This window comes from Cervus canadensis, chromosome 30 (assembly GCF_019320065.1).
Source record: "Cervus canadensis isolate Bull #8, Minnesota chromosome 30, ASM1932006v1, whole genome shotgun sequence".
Classification (NCBI taxonomy): Eukaryota; Metazoa; Chordata; class Mammalia; order Artiodactyla; family Cervidae; genus Cervus; species Cervus canadensis.
Window position 1 is genome coordinate 42001236 of NC_057415.1, and position 19052 is coordinate 42020287.

General features: G+C 40.6%; 1 pseudogene; it reads right to left on the reverse strand.

The window, feature by feature from the left end:
• Positions 1-252: 252 nt before the first annotated feature.
• LOC122431805 overlaps positions 253-19052 on the reverse strand; it is a 39992-nt pseudogene continuing 21192 nt past the window's right edge.

Here is a 19052-nt window from a genome sequence, read left to right on the forward strand (position 1 = left end):
GTTATTTAACAGGGAAGAAAAATTTGTAGTTATAAGAGGTAATGTATCTTGAACTTATTGTGGCAAGCATTTCACAGTATTCATACAATTCAAATCATCATGTTGTATATCTGAAAATTATACAATGTTATGTGTTAATCATATCTCAATAAAACTGGAAAAATTTTAATAAAAGATTTTTTAAATAGTAAGAATGTAAAGTCATTGACTTTTTTTAAAGTACAAAATTAAACTAAAATTGCAATGTTTTCCTTACTTATCCTCTACCTTGACTTGCATGATCTTCATGGTGGTACAGCTAGAATTCAGAAGAAACCAAAGAAAACAGGCTAAAAGGTAGTCAGTAAAATTAAACAAGATTTAAGTAAATTGTACTCATCACTATTTACCACTCAAATCATGTGAAACTGAACTAAAGGAAATTCTTTTCTACTAATATATACACTTATTGGGATTCCTTCTACTTCTATTATTTCTTGTTGATGATGCTTTGTGGCAAAATGAAGAATAACATATTGTTTCTTCAAACTATAGTAACTGTCTTTAAGCAAGACTTTAAGTATTGTGCATGGCCAGTGATGGACACACAGAATGAATATCACAGAATCATTTAGTCAAGTATTTTCATTTTACAAATTAGCTCTTAGGGGATTTAAAAAAAAACAAAACAAAACCGGTCTGCAGCTGCTACATCGTGGGTTAGTGACAGAGCGGGGACGAGTGGTGTCCAAGCTAGTATTACCACCTCTGCCCACTCAGCTTTTTAAGCTGAACGGAAGGAGCTTCTGCTTCATTTTTCCTGCATTAAACCAAGTTTGGAAGCGCTCCTTCCCACGGCAGCACAAACTCTGCCAGTGTCCTCTCACTGCGCTGCACGGAGGGGAGCTGTGACGTGCACCTCGCCTTCCCAGAGTCACAGGGATGAAGGAATCCTCCCTCCAGCCTCACTTTGGGCGGAGGCTGCAGCACCGAGCAGAAGCTCTGACACTTTCTGGCTGACGGTAACGCGCGCAGCCCGCTCCTCCCACGCCTCTTCCCGCCGAGGGGCTCCATTGGAACAGCACTTCCGGATCAGAGGGTGTTTGAATGTGGATGCGGAGACGATAATACAACTGCTCTTAGCCAAGTACAGATTCAAAGTTTCAGGTCTGGACTTGGAAGCTCTGGTCCAGCTTCCTGGCACCCTTGCCCCACTACATCTAGTACCAGTGGTAGACCAGCCCCTGCGGGCACTAATCCTAGAATGGGAAATTATTTTCTCCCCAGACAGCCTGTACCATAACAAAGAGTCTAATGGCTGGAAAACTCTCTCTTATATCTTCTAAATCAAAATCTAACTATCTAACTACTGATTCCCTTATTGGTACTCACAGAGTTATGTGAAGTGTTAGCTGCTTAGTTGTGTCCGACTCTTTGTGACTCAATGGACTGTAGTCCACCAGGCTGCTCCATTCATGGGATTTCCCAGGCAAGAATACTAGAGTGGGTTTTGATTTCCTTCTCCAGAGTATCTTCCTGACCCAGGAATCGAACCCAGGTCTCTCAAGTTACTGGCAGATTCTTTACCATCTGCACCAACAGGGAAGCCCTCTCACAGTTAATCCTTTTATATAGAAAAAGCTACATATTCACCCATTCCTTGAAGACAGTCATCATGAACACCTGAGTCTTACCCTTTATCTTGTAGACATCTTGTAAACATCCCCAGAGTTTTTTCAATTAGACTGTATGATTGGTTTTAAAACCCTTAAACAGTCACCCTCCACTTGACTGCAAGACAGTCAAGCCATGGTCAGTATGAAGTCTGAGTGGGTGGATAGAAGAACAAGAGTTTTCATTTAGGTTGCTTTCCTCTTCTGTTTTCTCAAAAGCCATGGAATGGGACTTTAGAATTGATCATGCTCTTGGCTTCCCAGGTTGTGCAGTGGTAAAGAATCTGCCTGCCAATGCAGGAGATGCAAGAGATGCGGGTTTGATCCCTGGATTGGGAAGATCCCCTGGAGTAGGAAATGACAACCCACTCCAGTATTCTTGCCTGGAAAGATTCCATGGACAGAGGTGCCTGGTGGGCTACAGTTCATGGGGTTGCAAAGGGTCAGACATAACTGAGCACCCATGTATTGTACTTCTTCATCAGACGTCAGGAAACAGCAGTGGAGAGAGCAGGAGGGGCTTGTCCAAGTGGGCCCAGCTGCTAAGTGACAGAACCAGACCTGAAGCCAAGAGGCAGTATCATGAAGTGCAAAGGCCACTGGACCACAGAATGGAAGCTGTGATACTTGTGGTGGACCCATCTCTCCCAGTCATTTGGACTTGGCAAGATAGCTCAGTATTCAGAAGCTCACTTTGCCATTATCATGATTATAATTTCTACCTAGCCCGAGGTCAGACTGTGGCTCTGGTGAGAATGAAGCATTATAGATGACTGTTTATTGAGCTCCTCCTGGGCTAAGTGCTTCACCTGCCTAATCTTATTTAGCTCTCATAATTCATCCTCCTAAGTCTGCCAGACAGAAAGAAATTGTCTCCATTTTGCAGAAGAAAAAAACTGAGGCTTGGAGAGATGAAGTAATGTGGCTAGGGTCACATAGCTATACATAGGAAGCCAAGATCCAAAGATAGGCTCTGATTCTAAAAAACACTGTTCCTTACATACTGTCTTCTAATGATACTGTTTAGGCAAGTACCTGTTGAAATGGGAGGAACCTTTGTTGTTGCTATTATGGTTATGACAACACAGTATCTGTAACTCCTCCAATAATTAATAACTAACATTATTAATAGTGTGTCTGAAATTTAAATGGTATATAAAAATTGGATTTATCAGACCCATCTTCCAAATAATCTGGATAGGTCTCAAACATTAATAGACCAAAGAAAAGAAGTCGTGTCCAGTAGAGCACAGTGGCCGCCAGTGCAGTGGGATCTACTATCTGTCTGACCTGGGTTTAAATTCTGCCTGTGCCACACACTGCCCCGTGACATTGCGTGTACTGAAAAAGGGAGCTGTGGCTCAGACAGTCAAGAATCTGCCAGCAATGTGGGTGACCCGGGTTCAATCCTTGGGTCAGGAAGACCCCCTGGAGAAGGGAATGGTTACCCACTCCAGTATTCTTGCCTGGAGAATTTCATGGACAGAGGAGCCTGGCAAGCTACAGTCCATGGGGTCACAAATAGCTGGACATGACTGAGTGAATAACACTTTGATAGTATAGTTCCTAGAGAAGAAATGGCTACCCACTCTAGTATTCTTGCCTGGCGTGACATTGGGCATATTATTATTAATTTCTCTATGCTTTGAGGTCTTCATCTGGAAAATGGGAGTATTGAGAGTACCTACTGCATGTGATTGGGATGAGTGTTCAATGAGAAAATCTGATGATAAGTCTTAAAAACACCTGGCACATAGTAAGTATCTAATTAATGTTGGCTATTATTATTTCATTGGAAAAGACCCCGATGCTAGGAAAGATTGAAGACAGGAGGTGAAGGGGACAACAGAGGAGGACTTGTTTGGGTGGCATCACCGACTCAATGGACTTGAGTTTGAGTAAGCTCCGGGAGTTGGTGATGGACAGGGAAGCCTGGTATGCTGCAGTCCATGGGGTCAGGAAGAGTCAGATATGACTGAGCAACTGAACTGAACTGATCATTATTTCATCCTGAAGTCCCATCATACCTAGCTTTTGCAATAATTAAAATGGAAGCCATGCATTTAACTGGATACCAGTCACTCTGATAGAGTCAGACATGACTGAGTGACTTTCATTTTCACTTTCAGGGGAGGGGAAAATAGAGTGTTACTAATCAATGAGACTAATGTTTCAATTAGTGAAATGAATAAGCTCTAGAGAGCTGCTGTACAGCACTGTACCTCTAGGCAACAACAATGCTTCGTAAGTTTGTGCCCAGTTCTTTCAGGAAAAGCCATGTTTTCCTCTGCTCTCTTGGGATTCTGGAAACTGGGACCAGTGTATGTTTAAAGTATGAAACAGTGATTCAAACATGGAAAAGGCTTTATAAGGAATTCTCTGGTACATGAAGAAGCTTGATTCAAAAAGAGATCAAGCCCTGAGACTTTGGAGTGGGAGCACTGACTCCAAGACCCTAGATTAACAGAGAACTAACCCTAAGGAGTATCGAATAGTGAGAACTCACACAGAGGAGACCACCTGAATACCAGACCTGGCATCACCCAACCACCAGTAGCACCCTGTGCAGGACGCCTCATCTAAACAACAAACGAAACAAAAATACAAACTCAAATATCAGCAGACAGAATTATCACCGCACTCAGCCTTGCCCATCAGAGGAAAAACAAGCAAACAAAAACTCAGCACAAATCTCACCCTATACAAAGCTTACACAAACGACTGGGCCAACCTTAGGAGAGCAGAAACCAAATGGAAGAAAGAATTCAACCTTGACCTGGAAAAGGAGACCTCAAACACAATGAGTTTTAAAAAAATAATGAAAAGACAGAGAAATACTACACAAATGAAAGAACAAACTAGAAACACAGAAGTCCAAATGCATGAAGAGGAAATAGGGAAGCTACCTGAAAAATAATTCAGAATAATGATATTAAAGATGATCAAAAACCTTGAAAACAAAGTGGATAAAATGCAAGAATCAGTTAACAAAGACCTAGAAGAATTAAAGAATAAACATACAGAGACAAACAACACAGTTACTGAAATTAAAAACTCTCTAGAAGGAATCAATAGCAAAATATCTGAAGCAGAACGAATCAGTGAGCTGGAAGGTAAAATGGTGGAAATAACTTCTGAAGAGCAGAATAAAGTAAAAAGAATGAAAATAACTGAGGATAGTCTCAGAGACTTCTGGGACAATATCAAACACACCAACATGTGAATTATAGGGGTCCCAGAAGAAGAAGAGAAAAAGAAAGGGTATGAGAAAATTTTTGAAGAGATTATAGTTAAAAATTTCCCCAACGTGGAAAAGGAAATAGTCAATCAAGTCCAAGAAACACAAAGAGTCCCATAGAGGATAAACCCAAGGAGAAACATATGCCAAGACACATACTAATCAAACTAAGACTGAACACAAAGAAAGAATATTAAAAGCAGCAGGGGAGAAGCAACAAATAGCATACAAGGGAAACCCCATATGCTTAACAGCTGATCTTTCAGCAGAAACTCAGCAGGCCAGAAGTGAATGGCAGGATATATTTTAAGTTCTGAAAGGGGAAAATCTACAGCCAAGATTACTGTACCCAGCAAGGATCTCATTCAAAATTGATGGAGAAATAAGAAGCTTTTCAGAAAAGCAAAAGTTAAAAGAATTCAGTACCACCAAACCAGCTTTACAAAAATGTTAAAGGGGCTTATATAGTCAAGAAATACAAGAGAAGAAAAAAGATCTACAAAATCAACCCCAAACAATTAAGAAAATATGGTGACCCAAGGACAAAAGAGCAGATAAAACCAAGGAAGGTCTTGGAATGCAGGAATGGAAAAACCAGACCTTTATTGTCCTTCCCTCCCCCATGTTGTAACTATTAATGGAACAGTATAACCTGTCTCTCCTCCTACCCCATAGGGAGAAGGTACCTGCTCTACTCTTCCCCCGCACATTATACATGCCTCATCCAATCAGCAAATGACCCACAAGACTCCTATCCTACTCCTTGTACCCTTGGTATAAAAGTGGACTAAGGACAACTGTTCAACATTGGTTCTCCCTTGAGCTGGCCCGCTGTTCTAACAGTGTCTCCCACTCTAATAAACTTTATTTCCCTCTCATTCTGTCTCATGTCTGGAAATTCTTTTCCAATCCATGCCTGGACCATGACAGAAAATGACAATAGGAACATATATATCAATAATTACTTTAAATGTAAATGGATTAAATGCTCCAATCAAAAGACACAGGCTGGCTGAATGGATACAAAAACAAGACCCATATTTATGCTGTCTACAAGAAACCCACTTCAGACCTAAAGACACATACAGACTGAAAGCAAGAGTATGAAAAAATACATTCCATGCAAATGGGCAGCAAAAGAAAGCTGGAGCAGCAATCCTCCTATCAGACAAAATAGACCTCAAAATAAAGATTACAAGAGATAAGGAAGGACACTACATAATGATCAAGGGATCAATCCAAGAGGAAGACATAACAATTGTAAATATCTATGCACCCAACACAGGAACACCTCAATACATAAGACAAACACTAACAGACATAAAAGGAGAAATTGACAGTAACACAATAATAGTAGGAGACTTTAACACCCTCCTCACACCAATGGACAGATCATCAAAACAGAATATTAATAAGGAAACACAAGTCTTAAATGATACATTAGATGAGATGGATCTTATTGCTATCTTCAGGACATTCCATCCAAATGCAGAAGAATACACCTTCTTCTCAAGTGCACATGGAACATTCTCCAGGATAGACCACATCTTGGGTCACAAATCATAATTCATATGGAAACACAAAAGACCCGAATGGCCAAAGCAGTCTTGAGAAAGAAGAATGGAGCTGGAGGAATCAACCTTTCTGACTTCAGATTATACTAAAAAGCTACAGTTATCAAGACAGTATGGTACTGGCACAAAAACAGAAATATAGACCAATGGAACAAAATAGAAAGCCCAGAAATAAACCCATGCACCTATGGGTACCTTATTTGGACAAAGGAGGCATGAATATACAATAGGGCAAAGACAGCCTCTTCCATAAATGGTGCTGGGAAAACTGGATAGCTACATGCAAAAGAATGAAATTAGAACACTTCCTAATATCAAACACAAAGATAAACTCAAAATGGATTAAAGACCTAAATGTAAGACAAGAAACTATAAAACTCATAGAGGAAAATATTAGGCAGAACACTCAATGACATAAATCAAAGCAAGATCCTCTATGACCCACCTCCTAGAGTAATGGAAATAAAAACAAAAGTAGACAAGTGGGACCTGATTAAACTTAAAAACTTTTTCACAGCAAAGGAAACTATAAACAAGGTGAAAAGACAACCCTGAGAATGGGAGAAAATAATAGCAAATGAAACAACTGGCAAAGGATTAATTTCCAAAATGTACAAGCAGCTCATACAACTCAATACCAGAATAACAAACAACCCAATCAAAAAGTAGGAGAAAGACCTAAACAGACATTTCTCCAAAGAAGATATACAGATGGCTAACAAACACATGAAAAGATGCTCAACATTGCTTTTTATTAGAGAAATGCAAATCAAAAGCACAGTGAGATATTACCTCACACCGGTCAGAATGGCCATCATCAAAAAGTCTACAAACAACAAATGCTGGAGAGGGTGTGGAAAAAAGGGAACACTGTTGCACTGTTGGTGGGAATGTAAATTGATACAGCCACTATGGAAGACGGTATGGAGATTTCTTAAAAAACTAGGAATAAAACCACCATGTGACCCAGCAATCCCACTCCTAGGTGTATACCCTGAGGAAACCAAAATTGAAAAAGACACATGTATCCCATTGTTCACTGCAGCACTATTTACAATAGCTAGAACATGGAAGCAACCTGGATATCCATCGACAGATGAATGGATAAAGAAGTTATGGTACATATACACAATGGAATATTATTTGGCCACAAAAAGGAACACACTTGAGTCAATTCTGATGAGGTGGATTAACCTAGAACCTATTATACTATATTATACAGAGTGAAGTGAGTCAAAAAGAGAAAGATAAATATCATATTCTAACACATATGTACAGAATCTAGAAAAATGGTACTGAAGAATTATTCACAGGGCAGCAATGGAGAAACAGACATAGAGAATAGACTTATGGACATGGGGAGAGGGGAGGAGAGGGTGAGATGTATGGAAAGAGTAACATGGAAACTTACGTTACCATATGCAAAATAGATAGCAATGGGAAATTTCTGTATGGCTTAGGAACTCAAACAGGAGCTCTATATCAATCCAGAGGGGTGGGATGGGGTGGGAGATGGGAGGGAGGTTCAAAAAGGGAGGGTATATATGTGTATCCATGGCTAATTCATGTTGAGGTTTGACAGAAAACAACAAAATTCTATAAAGCAATTATTCTTCAATAAAAAAATTTAAAAAATAATGCTTTGTACACTTAATTTGTTATTAGGGAAAAGTTCATGCTAAATGTTCTTACCACAATAAAATTTTAAAAGTTTAACTTAATTTTAAAAATTGTGCTGTGGGAGCAGTGAGGATTTAGAGGGAGAATCAATGTGGGTCCAGAAAAGGTAGTGTATTTTTATAAAAAGCTTATTCATGTGAATTGGTTGAAAACAGTTACTTACCATCTTGTTGGGAGTCATCTGCATTGGTGAGGACCGTGAGTCCTGCTAAGTAGAACACTTCAGCATTATTCCTGCCACCACCTGTTCCACAGTCATGGTCATTTTTATCTAAAGATTGAAGTATCTGTTCAGAAAGAAAATCATTCCCTCAAAAACAATATTCAGTGGCTATTATGGGAAACAATTGACTTACGGATACTGTTCATTTCAAGTCATTCACTGACTGAACATTAAAATCTAATTCTCCAGTTTTCCCAGCCTTTCTTGATTTCCCTAGTTTTCACCTCATGTGTCTGCAGATACATGCTATTCAACAGCTAAGCCTTTAGGCATAAAACATTGATATGGAAGTTCCTAGAAAACAATTTACACTCTCCTTTCTTAGAGCTTTATGCAATGCATTAACTAATAAGATATCCTTTGAGCAGCTGATTGAATGAACAAATAAATAAATACTGACTACCCCTCATGGTCCTTACCAGCTCTAGTTTATAAATTCTGAATCAGATGACACCCTCTATTTTATTGTTCCACTCAGGATAGAGCAGAGCACGGAGGGGATAAGGATACTCAATGACTTATTTTTGATGAGAAGGGCTGACTCCTCATCAAAATTTGTGACCATGACCTGTGGCACCCAAAATAAGTTATTATGGGTTATTAGGGGATAGGAGGGGGAGAAGGGCAGGCAAGTGAAGAGAGATTCATGGCTGCAGCTTTCATGGGTAACCATATAGTTTCCCAAACGATGCCCCTATTTTCTGCTCCCTTCTTTATCACTTTTCCAATTAATTAATACACTCAACTCATGAGAACTCTAGTATTTTCAGTCATATGACTTGCCTGGAGTGAGCAAGAAACTTTAATTTTATGCATTAGCTAAAAAGGTACCCTCTCCCAAAAGTCAGTAAGGTTATTGCTCATTCCAACGAGTGGCTTAATATACACGATGGTGTCATCAGTCACTGAAAGGAAGATAGTTTGGGATTGGCTGCCTTCGAAAGTTTGTTGCTGAATGTAGATTGAATCATGTTTTAATCTATTCCCAGAGAAAACTGCATTTTAGCATTTCATTGAGGCTATTCCCAAATATGTGTTCATCTGATACAAAATAATTAGCAAGTAATTTGACTGGACAGTTACCCTTTGTATACCTAAAAGGATAACTAAAGGGGTTAACTCTAACCAACCAAGTTCATTTGATTCTACTCTATGCAGAGATTCTATTCCGGCCCTAAGCAACCTAATGTCTCTTAGTTTTCCATTATCAGTAACATAAGAACTCCACTAGTAAGAGCTTAATGCATTTTAAATATCTTTATTATTGATATGTCTCTGACAGGATTGTTGTGAATACTCAATATGATAATAGGCTTAAAGGTCTTATGATGATAGTAAATGTTAGTAAATGTCAGCTGTTGGTGTTGTTATGCTTAAATCTAGCTTAGGAGACAGACATTGACATAATCACATCTTATTTTATTCTTCTCCCATGATTAACCCATAGAACTATGAGAGAACCATAATGGCCATTTGGCCCCAAGTCATGCCAAGCATCAGTTACCACAGCATTTACCCTACTTAACTCTTTCCATATGATTTTTACTTCTTTCCTGGAAGCCATAAACATCACTTCTCACTGATGACAATGCTACCCATGATTCTGACTGAGTTTCCATAATAAGAGATATAGCTTCATCTGGAGAATATGTATCTTTATTTGGAGACAGATAGATCTAAAATTAATTGGAAAAGAAAGTATCTTAGTGTGAGATTAAACAGTCATTCAAGAGGAACTCCAGCTGGGGAGAGTATCTGTGGCTCACTTGGAGCTGGTCACCAGTTTTCTTCATTGTTTAGGCAGAGTGAGTCAGACACTAATCCTGCCGTCTGCTTTCCTGTGACAAGACAGTAGACCAGTACACAGGCTGTAGGAACCATGTGTTGAGTCACGGAAAGTTTAAAAGATGGTAAGATGAAACTGGGGGTTTCCTCTCTGTGCCAAAGTGTACAATTTTGCCCTTAGATGAAATCTAAAAATACACAGCAACAAATGTGCATCAGAGTGGGTCTAATACTGAGCTAGTAATTAGGAAGGAGATAAAACTGAAGAGAATTAATGTTCATCAAACATCTTTACGTTAGGTACATGTACTTGAACATATTCAATCCTCACAGTTGTATATTGTGGCTTTATTAATCCCACCTAGTAGTTACAGAAATTGAAGCTCATAGATGTAAACTGTCCCATTAGTTTAAAAGGTACCTCTCTCAGAATCAATTGCTTATTCCAACAAATGGGTTAGTAAACAAGATGTTATCAGTTACTGAAAGAAAGATAGTTTGAAATTGTTTGTAGTCAAAGGTTTGCTTCTAAACGTGGATTTATCGAGGCAGGAACCTTGATCTTGTTGACTCAAAGCTCATGCCTTTTCCAACATATCATGTTGCCATCCTTGCTAGTATATATTTTGAAAAGCTATGAAAAATGCTTGGAATCACTATATCTGTCCTGGAGCATAGGACTTAAACTCTTCCCTTTGTAAACACGGTATGTTCTTAAGGAATGTTGGCCAGGCTCAGCAGTCCAATGCTTGGTAATGCTCTGCTTGGCCATAAAACATTGCTGAGGTCACTGACTAGTCTGGGGACTGAATGCAGGCTGTGATCAAACCCTGGGCATTGTGCCATGGAAGGAATACCTGTCTAGGAGTCAGAAGATCTTGAAGGAAATCCCAAACCTACTAACTACTTGTGAATATGGCAGGTCACTCAACCTCTCCAGGCTGTTTCACTGTCTGCTGAGCTCAAAAAGGTGTTATGAGACTCTGCGGAGAAGACGTTTGTGAATGTGCTCTGTGGACTATAAAGTGTGATGTAAGCTCATCCATCCATTTGCTAAATGTCCACTGGATACTGCTCTGTGCTGGGGCTTCCCTGGTGGCTCAGCAGTAAAGAATCCACCTGACAATGCAGGAGAGAAGGTTCAATCCCCGGGTCGGGAAGATCCCCTGGAGAAGGAACTAGCGATCCACTCCAGTATTCTTGCCTGGGAAACCCCATGGGGAGAGGAGCCTGGAGGACTACAGTCCAGAGGGTCACAAAGAGTTGGACACAACTTAGCAACTAAATGACAAAAACAAGTGCTTTGTGTCAGGTAAGGAAGCATTTAAAGGATTATTTGCATAAGCAAAGAAAATGTTGCAAGTAGGGGCCTAGATGCGAGTCAGATATTGAACTTACCACATAACTGTCGTGGGTGATCTTGACAACATACAGACTTTTAGGGGTAACCGTTACACTCAGATGTTCTCCCACAAGCAAACTCTTGTAACGGTCTGTCCAGCTAAGCGAAAGGAAACTTCGGCTGCGTGATGAGTAGGCTACTGCTTGATAGTCATTGCTGGCCTGATATTCTTCTGGAAGGTCTGGGTCATCAGTTCTAACCTACAGAAGATAGTGTCAAAAACATGTAAAACTGGATACTTTACTTTGCCTTGCTGATAATGATGATGGTGGTAACAGTGGCGGTGGTGGTGATTGTTAGCACTTGGCTAGCATTCACTTAGTGCCAGGTCTGGCTCTGTGAAAGCATTTTATGGAAAGGTAAATTAGCATTCCATGGCCTTAATCATGATAAGCTATGTTGTCAAGTAACTACAGAAAGGCTACTGATTTTAAAAAATAATAAAATTATAGTGAGTGTCTAGCCTAATTGTGGAAGAGTCCAGTGAAGTAAAATAGAGGAAAGATCCCAGGGGCCTCTCTGATGACCCAGTGGTTAAGAAATCTGCCTTGCGATGCAGGGGAAGCTGATTTGATCCCTGGCTGGGGAACTAAGATCCTACATGCAGTGGAGCAACTAAGCCCGTGCTGCAACTACTGAGCCCGCATGCTCCAGAGTCTGTGTGCCACAGCAGGGGAGCCCACGTGCCCCACACATAGGCTGAAGCCTACGTGCGCTGGAGCCCACACGCTGCCCACACCCCACAAGTAGAAAGTCCATCTCCACAACGAAAGAGTCACATGATGCAATGAAGTTTCCATGTGCTGCAACTAAGGCCCGACATAGCCAAAATAAATAAATAAAATAAACATTTTTTTTAAAAAAGGGAGAGAGAAAAGATTCTAGACCTAGGGTTGACCTTCTTTCTTAAATGACATGCCAACTTATTGACTCATTTCCTTCTGCCATAGGCTAGTAGGAATTAGGAATTTGAGGAGAGGGTAAATGTGGGTAGGAATGTGGCAATTGCTCTTAAAAGTTAATAGAAATGTTGGTTGTGAATGGGAATAGCTGTGAATAATCTCACTAGTTCTCAGGAAAGGAACAGGGAGAAGAATCTAGGACAGTTAACATCTGCTCATGATGGCAAAGTACAGGGTAGTAGGGAGCTCATAAATACAAGAGTTACGCTGTGCCAGCTCCTGAACAAGAGACTGGAACCATCTGTGTTTTTCTTGAAGCTGAAAACTTTGGTATTGTTTGCTAGTGAAGGTAATATGACAACTAGTGAACAAAACAAAGAAAACACAGTTGATGCCGTCAGAGTAGAGGGAGACTAGGACACTTGGCTCTTGTGTCGGTTTGGAAGGAGAAATACGCGTTTAGCCAGTCAACATTTTATGTTCCCTAATGTGTGTCAGGAGCTATGCTAGTTGCTGGGGACACAAAGATGAACAAGACAGACACAGCTCTTGCCCTCAAGAAACTTGAAAGCCACGAGACTTTCATGGAGTAAGAATACCTCCCTTGATCAGCAGAGGGTAGTTAGAGAAGGCTCCTTGGAGGATGTGCTTTAATAGCTGACCCCCAAATATGTAGGAGTTAGAGAATCAAAGAACTGGGAAGGAGCGTCTAAGGTGGGTTAAAAGGCCTTGTGGCAGGAGGCAGTAGAACATTAGGGGGCTGCAAACTGTCCAGGGTAGCTGGGGTTTGAAGTGTTACAGAAAGAGTGCTGACTAATGCATTTGGAGAGGGGAGCAAGGACCAGGTCAGTTGAGATGAGGTTTGAGTCAGAGAAATCACTCCATTCCCTTGCACAGTGAGGACAGTGACTGGGAGGAGGGTGAGGAACTGGCTGGCCGTGGGACCATTCACTAAAACAGGGCAGGGGGAGGAGGTCCAGGTTTGAGGTTGGCAGGTAGGACTTGATTTTAGACAAAGCGATGTTAATGCTTCTTCAAAAGAGCAAGAAAAAGATATGAAGAGGCAGTTCTGTAAGAATCTTGAGTGTTTAGGGTGAGTCTTCAGTATAAGCTATGGGAACCATAGAGAAAAATGTCATGTAGGAAGAGAGGAGAGTCTAAATAGAACCCTGAGGATCACCCTCATTTAGAGGGCAAGTTAGGGAATACGGCTTCAAAATGGAGACTATAAAGAAGAGAACAAAGAAGAAAAATAAAAAGCAAGGAAATGTGGAGTCACAGGGGCCACACCAGATTATACACAGTGCCCCCCAAAAGAGAACGTAGGTTATTCTTTAGTAGACTTAGCATGTGAATTGTGAATTGAAGGAGAAATGACAATAGCTGGAAATAATGGATGGGAGAAGACTCTATTTGTATGCTTGTATTCCACTGGCAATTCTTACTCTAAACTGTTCAGATTTGAACAGCACTATTTAGCATGTGAAAGTGAAAGTGAAAAGTCACTCAGTCGTGTCCGACTCTTTGCGACCCCATGGACTGTAGCCCACCAGGCTCCTCCATCCACGGAATTTTCTAGGCAGGAGTACTGGAGTGGGTTGCCATTTCCTTCTCCAGGGGATCTTCCGGACCCGGGGATTGAACCCAGGTCTCCCTCATTGCAGGCAGACACTTTACGGTCTGAGCTACAAGGGAATCCCACTATTTAGCATAAGAAGAAAGAAATTATTTCTAGAATATAAAATTGACAAACTCATACCCTTTATGTGATACTCAGTACGTTAAGTTGTATTTCTTGTGCCCACAAGTCAAAAGTTGCAGAGAAATTCACTAGACTTACATATAAAATTTCCCTCATCTCTCGTGTATGCTAGCTACCACACAGACTGAAGGGCTATTAGAAAATGCAACAAATGAGAATTTGGCTCACGTGAAACTCCAGAGCTGCCACATCAGAGGGAATATTAACCATAAACAAAGCCACTCCATCAATATAATTTGTTGTGCTTTTTCTTGGAACCAGATCCATCTTCTTCTGAGTTTTATCCACTGTTCTTGCTTTCAGGGTTACTGTAATCCCTCCTACGAAATGGGTGAACGCATCCCTCACCTGGACCTATTGGGCCAAATTCATCTCAGTAGTTAATGTTGAGCCTTTTACAACAGGAAAACCTAGACTACACCCCAAGCAAGATGTTGGCAGAATTTAGTTCAGTAGTCAAATGTGGTTCTCTTAAGTTGGTACTTTAACCACTCCAGGGATATATAATATGAATTACATTCAATTCAATGTATAGACATTGCTTTTTTAATAAGAACACGACACTGTACTATGTGCTTATATGTAAGCTGCGTGCCTGTGTGTGTGTATGTGTGTGTGCCACGTGTGTTCAATCATGCCACTGACTGGGTGAAATCATTACCATGTCTAGACTGCTGTTTTTCATCACGGACTTGGTGATTGGCTTGTACAATTCCTCACCCCCACAGTGAACACCCTCATGGTCTGTTCAACATAATAGATTTTATAATCATCTAACCTTTATGGAATATGGAATCCCAGGTTTCAGGAGGAGAGAAGTAGCAACCAGATCCAGTGTGTAAGGAGAGAGGACATATTTGACACCAGTTAGTTTGGTTTATTGGAAGAGTCTACGGAATGGAACAATAGGTTGATCAAGCCGAGAGTCTGACAAGCACAATGTAGTCCGTTAATCTCCACAGGAGCCCACTCTCTTCTTTTCTATTTCTTAATTTGCATAAGGACATGCCATTTGCCAAACCCTTGGTCATGTCACGTGCAATTGTAGAATCTAAGTTCAGATTATTGCTATGGTTCCCCTGAAAGAATCTGGTCATTCCATGAACCAGTAAAGTGAAGTTTGCATGAGGTTGGTGAGATGCTCATTCATCAATTTCAACTACAGTATCCTGCTGCAGGGGCTTCTCTGGTAGCTCAGCTGGTAAAGAATCCGCCTGCAGTGCAGGAGACCCCGGTTCGATTCCTGGGTTGGGAAGATCCTCTGGAAAAGGGATAGGCTACCCACTCCAGTATTCTTGAGCTTCCCTGGTAGCTCAGCTGGTAAAGAATCTGCCTGCGATGCAGGAGACCCTGGTTTCCTGGGTCAGGAAGATCCTCTGGAGAAGGGATAGGCAGCCCACTCCAGTAATCTTGTCTGGAGAATCCCCATGGACAGAGGAGCCTGGTGTGCTGTGGTCCATGGTGTTGCAAAGAGTCAAACACAACTGAGTAACTAAGTCTAGCACATCCTGCTCCAGACTATTAATCAGATCATTCATCCCTCCTCCCTCCCTTTTTTTTCAAGTGACGGAGCAGAATGTCAATAATCCTGTGAGAAGAGACACTCACTTATGAAACAGTTGGTTATCATTTCCAAGGCAACACTCAAAAATTTACCAGGTAGTTGGTAGAAAATACGTGTTACATATTTAATAATACGTAAGCAAACACTCAAATGACTCAGGAATGCTTTCATATGTGAATAATTGTGATATATCATTTGTTTGTTGCAAGCAAAATTGTCTGGTACCTGCATTAGCTGTTCTTTTCAATGACTTAAAAGGCTATCCTTTACATGTGGGAGTAGGGGATCATCACTGCAGAAAGATGTCTTTCATGAGCATTTCCCCTGCACAGAGCTGGTGGATAGTAGTTTGGTAGAGCATATCTGGCAACTGTATTTGTCCAACATTCCACCAATAATAAGTTGCAGATTTCTATCTGAACTTTGGAAAAAGAAAGAAATGTGACAAAAGAATTTATAGATCAGTTTGGAACTCACCTGTACTTTCTTGGACTTTCACAAAAATATTAAGATACTTGTTATTTAAATCTTTTAGGCTTTTATATGACAGTTTTTCAATTGCTTCTGATGTTTTAAAAATGCTTTGTGCAACTCCATCAATCAACTGTTTTTGAAAGGAGGACAAAAATGTAGAAGAAACAGTAATAGAGAAAAATTCGCTGTTGCAGCTGCTGCTACTGCTAAGTCGCTTCAGTCGTGTCCGACTCTGTGCGACCCCATAGATGGCAGCCCACCAGGCTTTCCCGTCCCTGGGGTTCTCCAGGCAAGACTACTGGAGTACTGGGTTGCCATTTCCTTATCCAATGCATGAAAGTGAAAAGTGAAAGTCAAGTCGCTCAGTCGTGTCTGACTCTTTGCGACCCCATGGACTGCAGCCCACCAGGCTCCTCCATCCATGGGATTTTCCAGGCAAGAGTCCTGGAGTGGGTTGCCATTGCCTTCCCTAATTCACTGCTAGGGATTAACAAATAGGCTTTCGTCAGCCTGCAAAATCTTCACTTGACAATGACATTATAGTTACAGCTATTGGTAATACAAAGCATAAGCTTGATTCTATAGCATACGTATTTTTTAAAGTTATTTATTTTTAACTGAAGGATAATTGCTTTAGAACATTGTTTTGGTTTCTGCCATACATCAACATCTATGGCGTATATTTTTAACTGATTAATATTTAGGTCATTTCTTTTAAGCTTGAAGCCTCCGGTCATGGAGAAATAACCTTGGGTGGGGCTGAAAATCTCTGATCCAAAACCTCGTCTCATCCTGTTCAGAAACTGAGGCTATAATTTGCAGTCTCTATCTGATGGAAGCTCATCTCAGGTCCAGAATACCATGTCTACAAAGGGAGAAAACTGCCTCTGGGAGTAGGTTTTTGCAAACTCAAGCCTCAAAATGGAAGACAAACATCACTGCAAATTTTCTAGTTTCTAGTTTCTAGAACTTCCCAAAGTCCCAAGTATTAGTGGTTTTGTTATGTTCTGTTTGGTGCTGTGAACTCTTGGGGGTGAAAACTCATTTTTAATCTCTACATTGTGATGAATTGACCCCCAGTTCTCCATTTCTAGGAAGGTAACTTGATTTCTTGTTTACCTTTGTTTTCTGTGTTGCTTCAAGCATCATTTCTTTTCTGCTGTCATTTAAATTTTCTCTTATCCCCAAAAAAAACAGAAGCTTTAGCTTCAGTTACATTCTTACTGTAAGAATACCTGTTTTAAAATAATACAATTACCCCCTTTTTTGATAAAGCAATTATTGTAATGAGATATAGATGTATTTTTATTCCTATGACAAATGAGGAAATTGAATCGCAGAGGTATAAAAAAGCTTACTCAAACTTCCCACAGTTTTTAGGTTCGTGGCAAGTTAGTGGAGAAATGAACTAGAACCCAGGTCTCCTGTTTGTGAGAGGCCACACTTCTCCCACACACCATAGCAGGTGTGTCTCCCAAGTGATACTTTCAGCAAAAGGGGCGACACCACATCTTCCTAACGTGTACTGGGGCTGTTGTTTTTATTTTAGCCTCATATTTTTCCTTTGAGTCAAAGAAAAACATTAACTTTCCTTAATTAAATATTAAACAGGCAAGCCAGTGCTCCCATGAGCTTATCTGCCAAGTGTGATTTCTGGGCCTACTCAATCAATTCCATAGCCACTTTTCTTAATTAAGTTATATGATCAATTAACATTAACAAATAAGAAGTGAATACTTCCATATCATATTTTTAATACCTAAACAGTTACAGTCACCTAAACAGCCACCATGATATTTCAGTCTTTAGGATTCTTTGCTTGTAAGACTGTTAAACAACAGTAAGACTAGAATCAGCCAATGCCCTTCAGGCAAATCTCCTTGAACCCACTTCCCACAACCATGGCAGATACTATTTTCTAGGCAAGAGTACTGGAGTGGATTGCCATTTCCTTCTCCACGGGATCTTCCCGACACGGGGATCGAATCTGGGTCTCCTGCATTGCAGGCAGATACTTTACCATCTGAGCCACCAGGGAATCCCCCATAATTGTGCAAACACATGATCAATTTTTAGGACTGATAGGAGGGAGCGCTGGCTTGGGATTCAGAGGGGGCATTCTGCATCCTCATTCTCGAGCAGACAAAGCTGCTGTGAGAACCTGGATCAGCCTCCCTGTTTCCCCGGGGTCTGATTCTTCTTACCTGGACTCATCTTTAGATGAGGAGCTCAGACTAGGTCCTCCTTAAGGGAGTCAAAGAACCATGGATCTTGCAGGAACATTACGTAATCCTACCTTCCTATAGGACTTGACCTTTGCAGAACGGTGATAAGAACGTAAGGCCCAGAGAGCTCAGTGACTGAACTGAGGTGAGCCAGGCCGTGAATCCCAGGTCTGTGGCTCCGACTCCCAGTCCCTCTCTGTCCCCACTCCTCAGTGCCCTTTCTTTATCTCTTAACGAGTCCTTCGTCAACAAAGTTATTGAGAGTGGTTTTGTAAAAACATACACTGGAAATCTCAATAATTTGTGAGAAATTACCATGATTTTTAATCTCAGAGTATGCAGTTCCTGTTGTTGTAAAGTCCTCCTTGTATTTAGCTTTAATTGTCCATAAACCATACCTGTGAAAGCGACACATTTAAAATTTTAGATATCATCAAATAATATATCTGTACTGCAACCCAGTGATGTAGCTAACATTCATATAGACACTGGCATGTGCTTTACATGTGTTAACACATTGAATCCTCACCAAAATACTAGAGAGTAGCTTATATTATTATCTCCACTTTAT